Genomic DNA, 12859 nt, shown 5'->3' with positions numbered 1-12859 from the left:
AAATAGGATAATAAAAAATTAAAAAAAGGGGGATTTTTGTTAATAATAGAAAACAAAATAAGACAAAGGGATGGGGGGCATTATAAACTATGGGTTAAATCAATATCACACTCAAAAAATTATGGAGAGGTTTTTTTTTTCTAATTATTAAGGATTGGTTAGGGTAGAGATTCAATACGAGAGGACCACAGTTTAGAGAGGTTTTGAAAAGACAAGAAAGGACAAAAAGAAGGGGGCAGGGGGGTCAAGGGGGTAAGAATGTGTACATGTGCAAGAAACATTTTACTAAAAACATATTTTAGGGTTGTGTGTGTGTGTGTGTGTGTGTGTGTGTGTGCGTGGGTGGGTGTGGGTGTGTGTGTGTGAGAGAGAGAGAGAGAGAGAGAACAAGGGGGAGAACCCATGTCTATGGGGGTCAATTGCATAGGGGATGAGAAGGGGAGGAGGGGGAATTTTAATATTAATAATAACACATTATTTTCCAACTGGGTTAGTTTGTATGTGTTTTAACTCTTGGGCGTATATAATTATAGAGAGTAAGGGGAAGAGTGTGCTTGTGTAACACATTTCAACATAAATAGGGTTGGTCATTATGTGACTATGTAAGGGGGTATTAGAATGAGTAAGTGGGTGTGGGTGTGTGTGTGTGTGAGAGAGAGAGAGAGAGAGTCTAAATGTGATAGTGTCAGAGAAATGTGTGTGTGTGTGTGTGTGTGTGAGAGAGAGAGAGTCAATTAGTAGTGAAGTTTTTCCAATAGGTGATATGATTTGGATTTTAGTTTCCCAGTATGATAGTGTCTTCATAGTTATTAAGGGAAAGAGTGACCTATGAGGTATCAAAGGGAATGAGGGAGCCATACATAATAATTAATCTCAAAGCCAACTCTATGGGGGAGCATGTTATTGTAGTTAAGAGGACAAAACCAAGGTCAATTACGAGGGAGTGAGAGAAATTAGTGCTTAGACGTCCAGTTCCATAGCTTGACCATGTGTGAGAATTTGACGAGGGAATAAGTGTGTGTGTGTGTGTGTGTGTGTGTGTGTTTGAAAATCCATATATAATTATCCATAACTATGATCAAGTGAACTCAAAGCGAAAGATACTACTTATAGATTAAAGTATGGATTAGATAGATATGCAGATCTAGTATAAGTAGATATATATGAACAATTATAAAAGTTGAATGTCACTTACTTTAACTTAATTAATTAAAATTCATGACATTTATAACTAAGATAAGAAACCTAAAACGCTTTATTTTCATAACTCAAATAAATACTTTCAAATTCAAACAAACAAATATAGTATAATCCTTTCTAATATATAAATATATAAACAAACCATAAAATTAATTGTGGTAATGCATGCCAACCGTATTAGAGCCATATATTAGAAGACCAGTAATAGAAATAACATGTAGGATCATACGAAGCATTGGACCCCTCCTATGGAAGCAACTTTGCTAACAACCTATTTTTTAGTCATCATAAGTGTCTATCTAGTCACTCTAGTCATCACGTATGAAACATCAACACTTTAACAAGAAAATCACAAATTTTCGACTTAAAATTCTTCCAAATTAGGAAATAATTTGAGCACCAATCCTTTGATCACCACATATATTTAAACATGGCACATATTTCAAAACCAATAATCCATAGCCAATCGACCTAGACATATACTCCCATCATGAAAACAAATTTTCTAAAAAATGTGAAAGATTTAATCCACATCATCATGTTGCCTTCCTATAGAGAAAATGTAAGAGGAGAACTCCATTGATTTGACACAACATAAAGACTACATATCACCACAACAATCCAAGGTAGGGATTTCAACCCTTCTTAAAAGTTTTGGTCTCATTTTATGCCATAGGACATAAACCACTCAAGCTTCTCAAACTTTTGTAATTTACAATACCCTTTTGAATTTTAACATTTAGCCCTTAACTTACTTCCTTATGTAGAATATATAAATCTATAAGTAATGAAATTAATACAAACCCACCTGTTGAACTCACATGATAGGGTTACATATGATGAGTGACCTCCCCCCCAAGATCTTTCTATCTAGATAGATTTTTCCCTTGGTTGTTTGGATTGCATATGATTGTAAGAATACTCATTGTTGTTAAAGTACTAGTGCCTTTTCTGTTGATGGTTCTATGTTGGCATTTTGTTAGGTAGCTATTTGATTGAGTGATTTGCTTTGGAGTCCTCTCTCATCTTAAGTGTTGATAAAATCCTATCTAGAGAGTCTTCATGGTGTCTTGATATTGTTGACTCTTCCTTTTGAATTTTGACAATTGTTGTAGATATTTGAGAGGGGCCGATGTCAATTGTCAACATTTGTTTGAGCTGACTGAGCTCCTCTTTCAAGTCTTGGATCTCATTGCTTTGCTTTGCACGGTATAAATCAAGTTTGTTCTTTTGATCATGTTCCTCTTATAGTTGTTGCCTGAGGTGTGTCAACTATTCTTGCCAAGTATTCTAAAATTTGTGCATTAGTTAAACACTGGCTCTTAGAAACATACTTGATTTGTTGCTACAAATATTGTGGTGGGCCTATCCTCTCTGGTTCAACCTCTTGAATGTGTCAAAAATAGGTCTTTGAGGGTTTTGATGAAGAGTGGATCCCCAACTATTGTACCTTTGTAGTTGTGTTCTCAGGGGGGTCACCATGGATAAACTCTCTATATCACGTGCGTTCAAGGATTATTTGTAAAATGCCTTATCCGTATATTTTTCATTAATAAAATGTACCCTTTTTCTATACAAATATGTAATTTTTTTCTAAAATCATTTTAAATACTCCCTTATGTAAGTTAAATTTTGTAAATTTTAGAAATTAAAAATATCCTTCTGTTGAACTCACGTGATAGGGTTACATAAGATGAGCGACCCCCCCGAGGTTGTGTTTGGGGGATCATCTAGTGCATGAACAACACATAATTCTTCTTCCATGGTTGGCACCCATATTTGAGATTTATCATGGAGGATGATTTGCACATCCTTTTCATATAGAAGTGTTGAACTTGAAGAGCCATGGTGACTGAGATGTTCTTGAATGCCACACTTTGGGTTTGCATCGTCCAAGAGACATTTGTTACAACCTTCTGATGTAATGCTTTGGATTACTTCCCTCTTTGTGCAATCTACTTTTGTGGGGGTTGGTTCTGCATCATCGGTTGATTGCACATTCACATTACCTTTCATAGATGCTTTCTTCCTGTTTTCTTTTTGCTTGTTGGTTGACTTTCCATTGTGTGCATGTTAGTGATAGGGGTTTCTCTTGAAACCATTACCAAATTTCCCTGATTATTGTCTAGTGTGTTTGATGATTCTATAAGATTTACACTATGTGCATCGCTTGTGTCATTGTTGAATTTGGAAACTTGTCTTTCTAATATTGCTTAAATCCTTTCCTGATCCTTCTCAATTGATTCTTTAATCATAATTGCAGCATCATATACCTTTGTTGTAGTTTTGCAGCTGTAGTAATTATCCAATTGCTCTTTTATTTCTTCATGCAAGCCCTTAACAAAACTTTTGAATAGCTGGTGATTAGTTAGTGATAGATTTCTCTCTTTGATAGTATTTTTTAGCTTATAGAAATAATCTGTCACAATATCTTGATTTTTTTGAACTACCCTTGGCAATGTCAATTTTTGAATCCCTTTTTCTAATATTTCATGATTGCCAAAATTTGTGGATGACATATTTTGATGGAGATCCATCATTGCTCCATGACAACTCCATGAGTGACTGCAAATTGTTGTATAAGACATTGTCATAGCATGGGCCATGATCTTTGTATTTCCACATCCATTTTGCAGTACCAATGATATGGTTCTCCTATGAGAGCTTGTTGGAATATGTTCAAATAATATTCCTCCTACTTTGAGGTATCTCCTAACCATTTGCACTCAAACAAAGCAATGAATTCTTTGGGATTGCCTTTGCTTGAGAACATAGGTAGGTACATAGGTGGATCTTGTTGTCTGTCAAGCTCTTGTGGAATTGATTCCAACTAGTCCATTGTATTGTTGTTACACATGCCTATGTATTCATTAAAGTATAGGAATCTGATCCCATATGGGTTCCATTGGGAGCTTTTACACTTGTTGAGGCTATGTCTTGTCAGAGAGTAATGAAGTACAAGGAACTCAATTCAATATTGTTTGACTTTGTGCCTGGACCTAATAGAGGATAGCTAAGGTAATATCTTGATGATTTTACTACCAATAGATTGTCACAATGCTTGAAGAGCCAATTGAGTGGTGAATTGATCTCATTGGGTCTTCATGTTGAAATTCTTCCATTGATGATGTCATTGAACAATGACAAATTGTCAATGAAGCATTGTCGTTTGACTAATACTTTGGAAAATTTCTCAAAGATCTTAAGAATTGTTTTAGTAATGTTGCCTTTTAATGGCTAGACCCATTAGATTAGACTGTAAACAATTCTAAAATGTTTTGTTAAAGAAGTGATGATTTTGCTTTCAAAATGCGCCTCATATTGGTGCAATGATTGGCCTTGGAAGTCAATTCCAAAATTATGGCAAATGTATTGAAAATAGTTTTCAATTCTCCCTCCCTCCCTCCCTCCCCCCCCCCTCTCTCTCTCTCTCTCCCTCTACACACACACACACACACACACACATTTACACATGTCAATTAGAATGAGGCTGGCAATTCCAAGCCATACATTTGACCTCAATAACATACATTAAAATGTAAAAAGCCTAGAAAATGCACCAGAAGAAGATGATGCAAACGTAAAATTGTGGCTTGGAGATTTTATGCGATGGATGGCAATGGAATTGGGATTTTATAGATTTGTGCAAGAATATTCCCATGTATACAAAAAAGTCCATTGCATTACATCGGTGTTATAGAAGGTGCAGATGGGAGGCTGCGTGCGAGGCACTTTTGAGAGGGGAGGACATAGAAATGGAGTGCATGGGGAGATGCTTCAAGAAAGTGGAAGACATGGCAAGGTAGGTGGGAGAAGAGAGGGAAGAGTGGGAGAGATCCTAGAAGCGAGTGAAGGTTTGAGCAAGGAGTGAGAGAGTGAAGGCTAAGCCAGGGGTGAGGGGAGTGAGTGAGGGAAGAAAAGGGGAGCAAAGGGGGAGGGGAGAATCATTGTCAAGAGCAAGAAGATGAAAATGGAACATAGAGGACTGATTTCCCATACCCAAGGCTTAATATTTACCATATACGATTCCCATACTTGCCAGACTGATTAATTAAAAACAACCAAATGGCAATCATGAGGTAAACATACAATATCTTTTTTACCCCATGGTTACTTTAAAATGTTGCACAACATTGTATATAGTATGCAATGTATTAAAACACCACGTAATGCTTTCCTACATATATTGTGCAATGTTTTTCATTATATCATTTCTTAATCAGCTGCTTGCAGCCATGTAAAAAAGCACGATTTTGTGTGTAAACGTTCTCAAACAATTTTAAATCGAATACAATGTGTGCCCTTTAAAAACCTTGATTTGGGAAAAGTGGAAATTGCAAATTTTTTTAATTACTAATATAGTGTTCATTTAAGTAAATAAAATTTAGAATCTTTTTTGTGTAGTCCTGGGGGAAAAGTTTGCACCTTTAACTTCTTCTTTAGAGATTATATCCTTTTGGACTTGATATAGAGAGGGATCTTTCTACGATCTGGGAGACATTCATTTTTTTGTATATTTTTTTAAGGGCGAGCTTGTACATAGAATTAAGATTTATATATAAAAAGTTTTGGATATTTCTAGAGAGGGCGTTATTTTTTATAGACATAGAGAGGGGATCTAATTTGGATCTGTGAGAGCTTTAATTTTTGTGTATGTTTTTGAGGGAAGGTTGCACATAATATGTATTCTACAATTTTTGGAGAACGGGTCACACGTCACATAGCCTCTATAAAGAGAATGCACAATAATTTTCAGCAAACTTTGTGTACGTAAAAGTTGTGTGTACAATAGACTTTGTAACACTGTACAAAAGAGAGTGCACAACAAACTTTGTGTATGTAAAAGCTAGGATCCACCATAGTAAATTATGCTCCACCAATTTTCTTTATGTAATTCTATTTCTATTTAAAGAAAATAACGATGCTCCAAAATCATGTTTGCTACACTTAGTCTCTTGTTTAAGATGCACTCCTAGACCACACCGCTACCAATGCAGAGGGGAGCCCCCATGTGTTGCCGTCGCAAGAGGGTAGTAACCCTAATGAGCATATGGGAAATTAGGAATAGGATGTCCTTTCAGCATGGTGTCCAGTTGGGTTTTAGGGCCCTGGTCATTCTTGCCTTGGTTAAGTCCTATCTTCAAGATTTTGCCAGAATCCTGGCTAGGGACCGAACTGGTGATCAGCCAAGCCTTCTACGAGGTTTATCGAAGTCTCGGCATAGGTTAGGTCCAACTGTTCGCATCATAGGCCCCGGGTCCCTGCTCTTGATGTGGGCCAAATTTTGGTAAGGTCACTTGCCCCCGCCCTTTTTTTTCCTTATTAATATAGCTGGCTCTTTTATATATTTTATTTTGAAAAAAAAGATGCACTCCTAGAAATCTTGCATACAACATCTATTTATGGGTAATATTTAGAACCCTCCTTACATATGGGTCTTCTATTTCTTTTTCTTTTTAACATAGGTTTTCAAAATTTTATCAATTTACAAACTCTTCATTTGAACCCATGTCCTATGATTAATATTTTTGGTGCATCTCTCAAAGTCATTTCTCCTCTCTCTTTTTTTCTCATAATAGAGATATATTACCAAAATTATGCTAGAGATGGTCACATGGATGGAATGTGATATCCAAGCTTCCCCTCCCTAATTCCTTCGAACCACACTAGTAGCGTAGAGTACCTTATCCAAGATATGGCCGAGTCATCTGTGTGTGTGTGTGTGTGTGTGTGTGTGTGTGTGTGAAGTCTCTTTGCCACTTGAATTTCACATACAATAAACCAAGAGGTACTACTAGATAATTTATGCTCAATTGTTTTTAAGGCTACTTCGTTGGAGCTAGATCAGTATAGTGAGAACGAGAGCTTGGTTAGCATGGATTGCATAAATGCTTCTTGATTTTGTAAAAGATTTAGCAAGATTTATAGTTCTCTTTTATTTTATTGTTGAAAGGGCTTCTCTTGGTTAGTCTCTCTCTCTCTCTCTCTCTCTCTCTTTCCTTGTTTCTTTGAACCTAGTTATCTCTCTTTTCCCATGATCTGATTCTTGATTTGTATGGTTGGCTTTGCAAGCATTAAAAGAAGGTCCTTTCTCTTGAAAATAAAGAAAATATCTCAAAGCTGTCCCCCTACATGCTTGTCACCAACCACGAGGTAGTGGCCATGGCCCATGAGCATTGGTGATGTTATTTGTCTCCATTTCGTTCAAGAAAATTTGTTGATAGGAACATACAGAAGCGCTGTGTGTTAACTTTGAGAAAAACAAGGCATGGGGATTGCAATTTCATGTGCGTGCATCTCCGAGACATGGGGATTGCAATTTCATGTGCGTGCCATGAGCCTTACATAATCAATGGGTGCTACACCCGAAGAGACTTCCATTGACTCTCCCTCCTCTCTCCCTCTCTTTCAAGCTTCTTATTACACAATCCGAGCAAGAGCATTCACTATCGCTGTCTTCATCCTCTCTATCTTTCTCTCTCTGTGCATCTCTCTCTCTCTCTTTCTCTCTCTCTCTCGCCCAGCATACTCACGCAAAGATGATGATAACGATCAGAAAATCGGCTTTGGTGCGCCCTTCGTCTGACACACCTCATCGAGTTGTGTGGAATTCCACGGTCGACCTCATCGTTCCCCGCATACATACTCCCAGTGTCTATTTCTATAAGTCTAATGGATGCTTGAACTTTTTCTCCTTCGACCATCTTAAGGATCCGTTGGCCAGCACTTTGGTAGCATTTTATCCATTACAGGGAGGTTGAAACCAACCCAAGATGGGAGGATCGATATCGATTGTAACAATGAAGGGGTACTGCTTGTAGAGGCAGCCGCGGATGCATTCATGGGCGACTTCGGTGATTTTACTCCCAGCCTGAGGATGAAGGAGTTGATTCCCAAAGTCGATTATACGAAGGGCCTGAGCAGTTTTCCCCTTCTCGTTGCTCAGGTAAGCATTTCACCCAGCCAACTTCTAAGTTCGAAACCACCCCATTCCCTCTGGGTTGGGTCGGATGAACTCTGGTATATAAGACATCTCCTGAGTCCTGACTCCTTCGTAGATGCGATCCCACATCCTGTGTCTGTATCCGGTTTCCTTGTCGATCGAGCGACCTTTTGGCCTTTTGTGACGTTAGATGAGTCCAACGGATGATGAGGTTCTTTCCGCTATCATTTTAGTGTGTTCTGCATGAACTCGTCCGGGCTCGCTTTCCAACTTACATGCTTTTAGTTCTGTTACCGTGCTGTTACACAGTCTCTGTTTTCTGCTCTCTACATGGTCTTCGTGCTGTTATACACGGGTTGCATTAGTCCCGTTTGCTCACTCATGTTTGCATTGCAGGTAACATTCTTTAAGTGCGGAGGGGTTGCATTAGGCTTAGGCTTGCAGCATCAGGTGGCGGCCGGGATGTCTGCGCTGCATTTTGTGAACACATGGGCGGATATGGCTAGAGGGGAGGGGGAGGGGGTGAGGCCCTTCATAGACAGGACGCTGTTAACGGCGAGGGATCCACCGAATCCGAGGTTTGAGCATGTGGAATACGAGGGATGTCTGCGCTGCATTTTGTGAACACATGGGCGGATATGGCTAGAGGGGAGGGGGAGGGGGCGAGGCCCTTCATAGACAGGACGTTGTTAAGGGCGAGGGATCCACCGAAGCCGAGGTTTGAGCATGTGGAATACGAGGCACCGCCTCAGCTATTGCCAAAGCAACAACAAGAGGGTGATGATCCTCCTAAGGAGGGCGTTGGCTTCGTTACGGAGATGTATGGATTTAGTAAACAGCAATTGGAGGCCCTCAAGAAGGTGGCAACTCAAGGTGATGCTAATGTCTCCTTTAGCACCTACGAGGTCTTGGCTGCACATGTGTGGCGCTCATGTGCACAGCATGTGCTTTGTCTGAAAAGCAACCTACCAAGCTCTATGTCATCACTGATGTCTCAGCAACTTCAACAGCACTTTCCGGCAATCTACTTGCATGTCTACTGGGTGTAGTCACCAGTGAGATCCACGAAACACTAGCATGCATGGATGATGAATATCTACGATCCGCATTGGATTATCTAGAGATGCAAAGCGAGCTGGCAACACTTGTGCATGGGGAGCACACATTTAAAGCCCCAAATCTTGGGATCACTAGTTGGTTGTGACTACCCATTTATGAAGCAGACTTCGGGTGGGGCCGACCAATTTACATGGGCCCTGCATACATTGCCTTTGAGGGCTTGGCCTATGTGTTGCCTAGCCCCCCTGACAACAATTCCAATAGCTTGTATGTTTGCGTGGCTCTCTCATCTAGCCATATGCATCGCTTATCTATTGCTCTGAAGGCTTAAAAGAGTTGCCCTCAGTTGCATAAGTAGGCTCCCTTCATTGAGTCCATTATCCTTTCAAAAAGGCATCCTTTTGTTCATCATGATTATGTTTTTTCATGTGCTTATAGATCCTTGGATGATTAAATACAAATGACATCCATGTTTAAGTCTTGATCTTACATAATGTGTGGTTGCACCATTTAAAAGTTACATTTTGACTAAGCTATAGATACATTAATATGGTTAATATAAAGACCATAGATTTGATCTTACTCCTTGATTTAAGAATCTTGTACATCTGATCTTATGTGTTGATTTTAAAAATTATATACATCCTTCATAATTGTGACTACTACCATCGCCATCACGTTATAGCAAGAAATGTTTTATTCATTTGGAAGTCCTTTTATATGCAAATGTCTTAATCTTAATGTGTGCAACCTATGGATGGCATGATTTCAACGTACTATTCACACTCTCTCTCATTCTCACAATCCCTTCAATTCACACTCCTTCTGAGTTGGTGTATGGTACTAAGGCAGTTTTACCACTAGAGATAGAGATTCCGGCCTTGAGATTCGGTTGGCACAAGAACAGAGGATGATAAAAGAGGTCAGATTAGTACAACTTGAGAAGTTAGATTAAACTTGATGCCTTGCACTACACCAAACAGAGATCCAAAAGAATCGACAAAAGGCTTGCTTGGATGCCAAGATTCGCAAGGGATGGGAAAGACACTTTGCTGAGGGGGACATTGTGCTATGCTTTTATTACAGATTGGATCACCAAATGGATAAGAAGTTTCTACACTGTGGACCGGTCCATACAAAGTCATCAAGGAATGAAGCAATGAGTCTATACAAGTTCAGGAGCTGCATGAGCCATATGGCAAGAAGGTGATCAACAAGCGTTATCTCAAGCCCTTCTTTGTGAGTGATGGTCCCGAGCATCAAAATGCTATGCATTCCCTGCCTGTGGGGGGGGAAACTGTTATGGAAAAATTTGACTAAAGTAAAAAGGCATAAATATGAGTGTGTGCTTGTATGTGTGGCAATAGTATAATAAAATATGGAGTGCATAGGGCCCACGGTTGAGGTGGCAGAGGGCATGAACATGTGCCACCCTTCCATGTAAGAGGACCCATAAGGTGTGTTGTACATAATCCATGGTAGTAATATTATAAAATGTTAAGGTGGCATGGCTCCTCCATGTGCCACCCCTCCACCTAGGCAGTCCCATGCCTACATTTAGTGAGATATGGCTCAAAGTCCATGGGAGAAGTAATATAAAATAGGTGGAGATGGATATTATATTGGGTTATTCCCTCCATATAGGATAGGCTCATGTGGGGGAGGTATAGAAGGTCCAAGAGTGCAAGTTAAATAATGGGGAAAGTAGGATGAGGCAGCAAGATTCCTTGTGCCAACCCTCCACTTATCCTCCTAGATGTTTGAATGTATTATAAAATTGGGAAGAGACCAAGGGAGTATCATAGACTTGGGATATGGGAGTTGATATATGTGGAAAAATGTGGCCAAGCGTTCACACACACAATTGAGAGTGTGTAACCACCTAGCCCACATGGGAGACTCTTCCACACACACCATGCATGTGGGAGGATGCATTTATTGGGAGAGACCCTCTCTCTTGGCTAGAAAAGGAGAGGGTTAATTCCTTGATGGGACACGCTCATTCTTGTAAAGCTACCTAGCTAGCACTTTGATATTTCCCCCTCATCCTTCCTTTCAAATAAAGCATGACCCTCTTCCCTTGATGTCTCCATCTCTACATTCCTCCTCCACCCATGTACATACTCCTCTTTCCCCTCTCCCTCTCCCCTTGTGCCATAGTCTCCCTCTTCTTTCCCACTCATCTTAATCCCTTTTCCCCACCCATGTTAACACTCCTCCCCTCACGTTCCCTATTCCTCTATGGCCCTCGAGCGTCACCATACCTATCCTCTAGCCTCTTGTCCTGATTTCTTTTCTAGGTAACTAAAAAAAAAAACCATCCCTCCTTATACTCACTTTTGATTCACACATACCCTATTTCCTCCCTCCCCCTACCTTCCCTATAATCATTTATGATTTACACATGCTCCCCCCACCCCATGCACACACACTTATGAACTACACTCATTTCCCCCTTTTTTTGGAATGATGCTTTTTTCCCCTTTCTTGAAAAGCATTAGAAATATAGGCCCTGAATCCAAAAGTCCATTTTTGTTCACATTTACTATCTTTCAAATTAAAGATCTTTTTTATGACATATTGTAAATATTTGAGATTTTCTAATGATAATTTATAAATAATTAAAATTTTCTGTAATGTTTCTTTTTCCTCGACATCAATCACACATACATTTGATTTTTCGCTCCAACCATATTTTGCAAAGGTGGATATGGAGGGATTCATCCTCACTGGAGCTACTTGTTGAAGGTGAACACATCATAAAGATAAACGAGAGATAAACAACCCAAAAAATGTGTTCTTGCATGAGCTGTAAATGCCAAAACTTTGTGTAGCATCTAAAAGTGCATCTAACACCACATCTCTACTATGGCACACATCTATAGGTACATCTAACACATAGTGTAGACGTGCTGATAGACGTGCTTTTAGATGCGTTTTTAATTGCACTAATAAATGCATAGACTGTGAACTGATTTTTGAACCTACTTTTAGTGCACTTGATTTGCTTACGATACTTTTAGCATCACGCGGCTTGCTTTCCTATTAACATACATAGCTCCAGCCATCCATACTCATCTCCAAGAACCCACACTCATCTCTAGGTTTACACACTCATCCCCAAGCATTCGATAGAAGAGGGTGAACAAGGAAGAGAAAAAGAAGAAGAAACTTTGAAGAAATATAAGAAGCTTCCATATCTCTCTCCAAGGTAAGTGTCTTGGTGGTTGGTCCTCTTTGGAAGTTGGTCTCCTTAGATTCGTCCTTTGTCATATGCAGGGAAGGGAAGTTTTTGGTACTAGTGTTGTTCCTTTTAGGGTCGAGCGCATGTCCTTCTCCCCTTTTTTAAAAAAGCATTTGTCGGAGCACGTCTATAGACGCGTCTAACAGTGTGTCTAATTTTTTGAAAAATAGGTAGCCGTGCCTATAGACGCGCTGTTAGATGCGTTTATAGATAAAGAGAGGAAAAAAGAGAAGGAAACAGAGGAGAAAAGAGAGGAAAAGAGAGGGGAAAAGAGAAGAAAAAAAAGAATACTCCATCATGCATGCATGCCCTCTTTCTTTATCCCATCCTCATGCTTCACTCCCATTTTCCTCTTTCTTTAGAAAGGAAAGAGAAGGAAGGGGAAGGGGAAAAGAGAGGAAAAAAGAGGAGAA

The 12859-nt window shown here is 39.4% G+C and overlaps 1 pseudogene; it reads left to right on the top strand.

Moving 5' to 3' along the window:
- The first annotated feature begins 7653 nt into the window (after nt 1–7653).
- On the top strand, nt 7654–8767 carry LOC147880112 (shikimate O-hydroxycinnamoyltransferase pseudogene; annotated as a pseudogene).
- The last annotated feature ends 4092 nt before the right edge of the window (nt 8768–12859 follow it).

This window comes from Dipteris shenzhenensis, chromosome 33, assembly GCF_047967505.1.
Source record: "Dipteris shenzhenensis isolate YYH24624 ecotype China chromosome 33, Dip_SZ_1.0, whole genome shotgun sequence".
NCBI lineage: Eukaryota > Viridiplantae > Streptophyta > Polypodiopsida > Gleicheniales > Dipteridaceae > Dipteris > Dipteris shenzhenensis.
Note: the sequence above shows the minus strand (reverse complement) of the source record. Positions and strands in the feature narration are given on the sequence as shown.